Here is a 9,670-nt window from a genome sequence, read left to right on the forward strand (position 1 = left end):
CATCACCATGTACAAAAGATGAGCAGCACACTTCCACACCGCTTGTAATTAAGGGTTGAAGGCACAATTTCAAGAAGAAGAAGGGTGGACACACTCATAATATTCCTCGCCATCAAATCCCATCTCTCCATTATGCCTCTTACGATCTTGTTCCCTTCTCATTTTCCTGCCATACGCTACCTATTGTATTCATCTTTTGCAAGCAATCAATACACTCCATCTTGGTGCCATACTTTGTGTCGCTTTGGATACATCTCATTGTGAGTATGGTATATGCTTGTTCCTTGCCAAATTTTTCCTGCTTATATAAAGGTGTGCGGATTCACCACCATACACACTCTCTCTCTCCCTTTCACATTCCTATCATCTTGCTACTTGCATCTTGAGGTGCGCGGATTCGCCACCTCTTGTATGAGAAGTGAGCATACTCGCAAGTTTCGCCTACCTCATTATCTTCCTTACTAACATGCACGAGTAGCAAGCCCATTCTCACTCATTCACCACTCCTCTCACCTTATTCTCCGACCACCCCATTCCACATTTGGGCGTGGATCTTGAAATTGTTTTCCATGGCATGCTTTATTGTGTAGATGTATGCGTCCTAGCCGCATATCTTGCTAGGTGGTGCCTCTATTGTGTATCCCCCATGATGAGGCCATTGTGCATAGTCTTGGTGTTGAGGCCATCAGGTCTATTTTTTCACTTTCGCCTCTCAGCGCCTTCAGTTTGCCATCCATCTCCACTGGGGAGGAAACGCGCTCGCAGAGCCGGCCAAGCATGCCTCGGCTCACCTTCTAAAGCTTCATACCATATCTTTGCCTTCCCGTGCACCACCAAAGGAAATGTCTGTATCTTGCTGTCCTCGTTCGGCATGCGCAACGACAACATATACAGCTCAAAGTTTGCAACCTACTCATCAGGATTTTCTTCACCTGTAAAAATTGGCCCATAGCTTCGAGACGCGATGTCGACCAACACCAAAAACTCCTTCACTTCACTTATTGGAGCAATCAGTGTGATCCTCAGTGGGGGCACCAGATGATGGTGAGGGGGAATGAGGAGCATGCCCAGCGCGCTAACACGGCTGCCTCTTATAGCCCAGAGCACACATTGCACCCCAATCACTAAAAAACCGATTTCGAGCAACGCACCGTCGACCAACCGACCAAAACAGCATCGCTTCACTTGCACAAAGCACCACACGACAACGCACACACCAATGCAGCGGTTTTGTGCTCTCCCACACACTCAAATCACCGCTCTCTCTCTCTCTCTCTCTCTCTCTCTCTCTCTCTCTCTCTCTCTCTCTCTCTCTCTCTGCACCACTTCGTCGGGGAGGCAACACTCACCGCACACACCCGCACGCACACACACGAGAGCAGAAGAGCTAGGGGGAAAGGGAGGCGAGACGACGTCAAAATCACCTGCTATGGGGGGCTTCTCTTCTTCATTCACACCAGAAATAGGCACAACATCGTCGCCACAACCGGCGCACACCAAAAAAGCACAAAGGGCGAGCCCCGCTCCAGCCATACACAAAGGTTTCCATGAGACGTGCTCCTCGTGAGCTTTCCCCGCTTCTAACGAGCGAGCCCTCAAAGGCATTTTCCTCTGCAAGGTGCTTGCTTTTTCCGTGCTGCTTCACGGACCGTGCATCTCGGCTTCGACTGTCGAGCACGAGCGTATGAAGATCTTCTTCCTCCTTCTCAATTCCCTCTTCCTTAGCAAAAAGAAAACCCTCCTCCACTTTTTCGAAGCTCGGTGCCCCTTTTCTTGGCCTCTTAGATTTTTTAAGAAGGAAAAAAAAACTTCTTTTTTGAGCCCCAACGCCCTGGCTTTCTTCTCTTCTTACTCAGGATTTCCTTTTTTAAATCAGCCTTGAAGTTCATCACCATATTCTTTTTTGTTAAACATTGGAATCAAGCCACCACTTACCTTTTAACTTTACAAAACAAAAAAAGTTTAAGCATTTGACTCACTTGCCGTCGGTGCTCCATGTGTTCGGGCTGGTCCATCAGCTCTTCGATCATGTCACATGGGAGATCCACCTGTCGGCTCCGCATCATGACGCCTCGATAGCCTCAAACGGCATGTCCCAAACATCGGGAAAAGCATCCGACCATCCATGTTCCCTACGAACTACCGACCTCGGCCAAGCATATCTCCATGCTCCGGATTTCGATTTAGGTGCCATCGACTTCGACTAGCACCACATGCTGCATGCTATCCACTAGACACCTGGTGAGCTCGAGAAAACACCAAATGGCAGGTTTCCTAATGCGGCCCAGTGAGCACGTATCCGACCCCCGACAAATATTCCTCAGGCCATAACTTGCCCGTCTGAGCTCCGAATGGCAAACCGAAAAGACCGGCATGCTCCACAACTTGAGCTTCACATGTGTATCCCCTTATCCCAATTTTTTCCACCTGTCTATACCCGCTCTGCCCGTCGGGACCTGCGAAGCATTCCATCTTCAGACAATCATAACTTTCACATGAGACTCCGTTTGAGGAACCGTCTAAACCAACTTGCAGAGCATCTCGAAGACCATATTTTAGAACACTAACTCATCATTCCGAGCACCTTTACCCAATTTCCCACCTGGACCATTCTGGGGTCTTTTTGGCCAAAAAAACTGTATTAGACACACTTCTGCCACGACATGCTCTCTCAAGGCCTTCGTTCATGCTTTAACACTTTGCCGTGCACATTCTAGCACCCTTTGCACTGCATAGCACACTTTATAGCGCGGACCAACTTTGGCTACACCATTGTTGGAAAGGGGGAAATGGAAAAACCACCAGCACATAAACTCAATGCCTCTATACAGCTCAGTGATCTCACAGCACCCCTATCCCCTAGCAAACACACATCCAGATACACAATCTGCAAACAACGAATCCCCAAGCCCAAACCCGACCATCCCTCAAGATCATTGGCATACTCACGTTTGCCCACAAGCTTCCATCCTCGAGACATATATGACAACCATACAGATAACACTCACTCACTCAATACATTCGACATACCACAAGATTTTTGTAGTCCTTTGCACACCCCTTGCTTGTACAAAAACAAGTCACATACACAACACAGACATGAGATCGAAAGACAATGTTATGTATGTGCTCAAACAATGAGCAGAGGGAGCCTGATTTTCTTGAGCTTCATATCATATACAACAATGGATTAAATTGGAAAAAAACCCGGCATAGCATACGGAAAGTCTATGGTGAAGTATGGGCGAGAGAGTGTGCATGGATACGCTCTCCCTCAAAGCGGCGCATCACCTTTTCTTTGCTTATACCCCTCCTTACATGAGCTCTTGTCGATGCTGCCCCTGCATGAACGGGCGGCCTTCATCAACCCATCATGACCTTGCTTCCCTTCTCCTCCTTGATGGCGCCTCTCTCCTCTTTGATCACGCTGCCCTGCAACACCTCCCTTTAGCGTTCCTTCGCCCCGAACTGCCTCATGCTTCCCCGCTTCAAGCCATAACTGCAGCCCACCCTTTGGCAACTCACACCTATGGTCGGCCACCCTCTTCACTCGCGGCCCCTCAGGCCAGCCCTCCTCAACAGCGCTCAGACCCTTCCAATTGATTCCTCGCCTTCCTCATGGCCCTTGGCGGCCCTCCTGCAGCCCTGGCATCCTTAAAACTCTCGGGCTCTGCAAACCCGTCACCTTCTCCTTCTCAGGGGCGGCTTCCCTCGATGGTGTCACCACCCTCCGGCAGCCCCTCTCAGCAGTCGGCCAACCGAGTGGCTCCCCTGTCTAATATTCAACTGCGCCACCCCGTGGCTCCTGCAGCCCTAGCAGCCTTGCAACTGTAGCCCTGGCCAATAGCGACCTCGCTATTGGTCGCCTTCCCCTCTACAAATGCTCCGACTCCCTCGTTTTATGAAACTCCGTATGGCTTCACCCAGGTGGCGCCACTACCCTCTGCATGCAATCTCCAATTGTCGACTTTCCATGTAGCGCTGCTCGTCGACTGCAGACATCGTTTTTTTATAGCTTGGCTATCTTTTTTTTAAAAAAAAGGACCACTGGTGCGACTTAGCGGCCGTCCCCATGCAAAGTTGACCACGGCCCACGCAAAGTTGACTGTAGCCTCAATCACCCCAAACCGATAGACCTCAAGGCCGTGATAACCAAATCCAAATATTTCCATCTTCGAGTAGCCACCGCCACCTTCTTCCAGTCGCACTTCAATAGCTTTGTAATTTGCCGATAGTGGAGGGCACCCCAATTGTTGGGATTAAAAACTCCCCCTTAGCTTCTCATCACCCGCGCTTCAAGTTGTGCCCCGCACAAAGCTTCATAAAAAGGCTACTTCTCATGCGGATGAATGGCCTTATGGCCGCCCCTCTCATGCCATCTCCTACGATGGCACCATTTGGTGGAGATACCGATTGAGCTTTGAAACCCTCAAGCACTTTGACCTCCAAGGCTTTTGCACCATCTTCAACCTATTCAATGCCTCGTTTGCAAAAAAACACCTGCAGTTTTGACTAGCAACTGCTCCAACTCGGTGTACCTGGCTCCGAGCACCATCAAAGACTTCCCCATGTACCTGCCACTTGCGTGCAAACCACCATGCATGGACTTCTTGCACTTCCATAGATCGACACAGTTTGGATGTACCAGCGTGTCCCGGGCTTTATCAAATCTGTCTAGCCACTCTCCAATGTAAACTAGCCTTGCAGGGCTTCACTTGGATTGATTGACTTTTTAATCAGTTTACACAGGAGTTCCTGCTAGATTTTCTCCATCATTACTGCCTTACCTTTTTTTGAGACAGTTTTGTGATTGAGTTGGACTCTCACATTGACAGATTTAGACATCTTGGTCCATTGGTATCCACTCTCACAGGAGTGAGATTTGGGCATGCCCTAGTGGTTTACAGGTTTACATGTGACTATACGTTCTCACTTGATGAGTATTCCAAGCATAAGGCTATAGCATGCCACCGAGAGAACGAGTGATCGAGAGATCAAGGAGAGAATATCTCCCTGTGGAACCACGTTGGAGAGGGGGAAAGGGGAACATACCCAGCACACAACACAATGCCTCACTATAGCCCAGAGTATACACAACGCCCCAATCCACTACAGTTCACCTTCAAAACTCAAAATTATCCGCAAGCAAACCATTGATTTCACACAATCATACGCACATACGTCCTGCAATGCATCAAACAGACTCAATCACTCTGTTCCGCTCAATTCACAACGTTCCACATTCACACAACCTCTCTCTATCTCTCTTTGCACAACCAACCTTGAGGGGCACACACACCTACACACGCCTGGAAACACATGCACACAAGTAGAGAAGATAAGGGGGAGGGGGGAATGATGCCTGGAACCGTAGGGAATAGTCTTCTAGCATAGGCAATGTCATGTACAACCAACACGCTGCCGGCATGAACCTCGGCAACCAAAACAAGAGCTCCCAAAGCCTTGGCAAAAAAATCCTCCTTGGTCCAAGGACCTTCTTTGGCCAAAAGCCTTAACAAATGAACATAAGCACCCTTTTATAGGGGTGTGCCTAGAAATCCCAAAAAAGAAAAAATGTGGGGTGATCCATGTAGTGCACTCCATTTGGAGTTCCTTTTAGAAGTTTTATGCATTGTTAACACTTGGCTTAGTTACTTTTGGAAACCTTTGCATGCTACACCTTGGCCTTTTCCCTTACATTTTTTTGGCCAGCCTTCCGGACTCCCTTCTCCTTGCACTTCAGTTGATTGTCAGTATCTCTTGGCAGTGGGACAAGCCCTTTACACGAGGGGGGAGGCAATAGCGACCTCGCTATTGCCCTCCCTCTCCTTCTCAAAAAGTTGGTGCCCCAAGGGCCGCCCGACCCTCCTCTAGCAAGCGCCTGCCACGTCATCATCTGGTTCACACCCACGCGAGCGCCACCTGCTGCCATGCCTCACCGACTACGCCGCTCAAAACCACCGCGCCACTACCTGTAGCGTCCCACGCGCGGACGCCATAGCTGTGCCCAAGAGAGCTCCACTCTCTCTCCTTGGATGCTTATGGAGAGCCTACGGCCCTGCCCATATACAGTGAGACTCGAGCTTGACACTGCGCATGTGGGGTATCCAAGCTGCCACGTGGCGGCCCAAGAGGCCATGGCCTTTTGAACTTCAAAAACAATAACCCCATTACATTTTTAACACAAGCCTTTGTTTTGGCCTGCCTTCATCTAGCTTTCATTCTCTTATCCCAGCTCCTTGGCAAGCTACAAAACCCGGGTGAAATCGTGCACTGCCACCCTGTTTCTCCATGATCCACAGCGCATTTCGAGTTCTCCAAGCCCAAGACCCGAGGCCACCAAAACACGACCAATTCATCCGCCAACAACTTCGGGCAAAGATACCCAATCTTCCGATTGCCGTAACTCTTTTCTCCGGACTCCGTTTGGCATGCACTCACTTCCTGCTAGCTCCATATAGTGTATACCTTGGTCTAGAACTTGGTCGAGGCCCAAAAGATGCCAGATGGCACATTCTTCAATGCGGTCAAGTGGACTCAGACTCGGCCCCCGAAAAAACTTCAAATGACCATATCTTGCAATCCATGGCTGCGATCCACGATCTGAAAAGACGGGTAGGCTCCATAAATCGAGCTCTACGCACCTGTATCTCAAGTTCTGCTTGGACCACCTGTCTCCAGCTGCCCTGTCCGGCAAGAATCTGCGAACCACCAAAACTTTAACCTTCAATAACTTGGGCTCCGTAGCTCGGTTTGATGAGCCGTCTGGACCTGCTCCTTCAGCACTCCAAGCTCTTCATTTGTGGACCCTAAGGCTACACTTTTCATCTCTTTCACCTGCTACCCCAATTAGCCCCTTATGTAGCCTTTCTTGGCCTATAAGCCGCATCATGCATACACTTCCGCTGCTACCTGTCATCCCATGAACTTCCTAGCTGGACCATCGCTTTGCCATGCTTCTGCTTGCTTGTATACATCTGTCCATGCCATCTTATAGGTTCGACACACTTTGGCTGCACCAACGTGTGGGTGCAACGAATGCTCTTTGCCCTAATGCGGTAAAAAATTTTCAACGAATGCTCTCCAAAACACTGCGGTACTAACATGCAACGAATGCTCTTCGCAAATGTGCAATAAATTGAGTGCAATGCGACTCTAATAGAAGCCAATCTTTTGCCATGCTACTCACCGGAGGTGCCTTCTGACGCACATATCCCTTAAGTGTTTTCATGAAACGTTCTAAAAAGAACATCCATCTGGAATGTATTGTGCCAGCTATTTCCACCTCATCAACTATGTGAACAAGAAGGTCTACATGATCATCCTCCGAGCTATTAGAAGCTACATCTTGTGGCCTCACGTATGATGCTTGACCAAAGTGCTGATAGACCGCTTTTGGCGTGTACAAAGTAGCGTTTATATGCATGGTCATATGTACAAAAGGATATAAATACATGCATTTGGGAGCTTTGAAAAGTGGTTTCAAGTTTAAAAAAAGGTGCAACGTGTGCACATTGTAAATATGCGTGCTTGCGTGCGGCAGTCGGACACATGTATATGCCTGGATAGGGTATCGGGGCCTTGGATATGGTTCTAGGTGGCTTGTTTTGGCTTTAGATAATATGTTTGAGCTTTCTAGAATGTAAATAATGCAAGTGACAAGTGTGGGTACTATTATCCCGCTCAAAGGGTTAGACACATGTGGTAGCTGTCTATTAGCGACGCCTGATCTGCGGTGATACGTTCATCACCCTAGAAGTGGTCAAGAATGGAATGTGGGGATGTGTAAATGTGCTTTGGGTATCAAGGATCAAGCGTGCAAAATTTCGTGAATTTTGGAGTCCGTTTGGGGTTTTTTCTGCGAAAAATGCTTGCCGGGGGTCAAAACTGGCCAAAACTGGGCCAAAAAGGTCAAAAAATGGTCAAAAAAGGTGTGAAATGGCTTAAAATTGCCAGATCACTCATGGTTCCGTGATGTTCCAGGATGAGGGAGGAATTTGGAAGAGCAATATCAACACTTTCACCACTCTTTGTGTGGGAGGAAGTAGGGTTCCTACAGGTGGTCTAGTGTAGTCCCGTTGCGTTCTCGTCCTGTTTTCGAGTGTATGGAGAAGTGGATGAGAGATTTCTCTCTTCAATTTTTCACTTGGGAGAGTCTATGGAATTTATAAGGTTTCCATGGATGTGTGTGTGCAAGGAATTGAGGGAAGAAGGTGCGGCTTCCTTCAAGACTATGTGACCCTGTATCGGTGCCATTAGGGTTGGCGCTACTCCAAAGAGTCCAACAGAGTGGAGTTTGGTGAAGCTTTTGCAATGGTTTGAGAGTGGCCTTTTGTGGCTGGAGTTTTTGGTTTTTTAATGGTTTTTCTTGTATATTTTGGTCACCATCAAGCGTGATTTGATCACCTCGACTCACCTTGTAGTGTCTGCGGGCAGGCAAGGGCTTCAAGGTCGAGGCGTTTGGAGTTTGAATTGAGCTTGTGGGTAGAGTTTTCCGGAATCATTTGAGTGGTAGTGAGTGAGGTGAGGATTTTGTGTAATTCCTTGTGTTGTGTTGAATTTTTTGGGTGTGTGAGTGTGCGCACGACATCTTTTGCTCCATCATCCTTTTGCGATCCTACTGGGGAGCGGAAATTTGCCGGTTGTGCACCCAGGTGAAGCGGTTTTGCTGTGAAGTTCGAGCTTCATTGAAGAAAATTGGTGGTTTGGTTGAGGTGCAAGACTTCAACTTTTGTGGATTACTCACGCAAGGGAGAAGCGACTCCAAAGAGATGGCTTATAGTCGTCCAGTGTTCACAGGGAAGGAGGATGTGAAGGACTGGATTGCGGACTTCGCGTGGCATACGCTTGGTATGCACATTGTGAATGACGAAGCCAAGCTTCATGTATTTCCTCTTGTGCTCAAAGGAGAAGCTCGGGAGTGGTTTGAAGGTTTAGAGAAGAAAAAAAGCAAACATGGGAGCAGGTGAACCTGGCAATTTTTTACAGGTTTGGAAAGAAACTAACCGCAACAAAAGCGACAACAAAATTGAGAGGTTTGCAGCAAGATGTTCATGCTAACTTTAAAGAGTTCTTGCAACATTTCAAAGGAATTTGGATTCAATTAGAGGTGGCATCCGAAGTACCTCCAAGGGATTTCTTTAAAGTGCGTCAGTTTATGGATTGTCTCTATCCAAGTGTAAGGGAGAAGGTCGATCAAGATGAGCCTGCTACATTCAAAAGAGCTGTGGAAATTGCCGAGGCCAAGAGCAATAAGATCAAGAGAAGGTGGGAGCAATGCATGACACACACTGAGCCATTTGTGGTGCAATCAATGGTCCCTGTGACAACGGATGATAGAGTGGAGCGAGTGGTTCAAGGTCCAGATCCTGTTACGGCCCGGGTTCTGCATGATCTTGCCGGTCAATTGCAAGAATTAAGAATTGACATAATGAATAGAAACCAAAGAGAAGAGCGGCCGACTGTGTGAGGACAAGGGTAGGACCAGTCGGGGCCAAGGGCCAGGATGGACATGCAGTCAAGGGGGTCCCTATACTTAGAAGGCCAAGGGCCTATATAGGGCATGGCTGGGTGGTGATGAGCATGTCAGTTCCCTTGCCCTTATATTGGTATCAGAGCTCAGGGGAAGGAGCATCCATGGAGGAGGGGAAGAGGCAGGGCCTTCTCTCTC

The 9,670-nt window shown here is 48.4% G+C and overlaps 1 pseudogene; it reads left to right on the forward strand.

Annotated features, from left to right (window-relative positions):
* The first annotated feature begins 3,395 nt into the window (after positions 1–3,395).
* LOC147432865 (uncharacterized) lies at positions 3,396–3,867 on the forward strand (annotated as a pseudogene).
* Positions 3,868–9,670: the final 5,803 nt, after the last annotated feature.

The sequence above is a fragment of the Adiantum capillus-veneris genome, chromosome 20 (assembly GCF_014529385.1).
Source record: "Adiantum capillus-veneris isolate H3 chromosome 20, ASM1452938v2, whole genome shotgun sequence".
Taxonomy (NCBI): Eukaryota; Viridiplantae; Streptophyta; class Polypodiopsida; order Polypodiales; family Pteridaceae; genus Adiantum; species Adiantum capillus-veneris.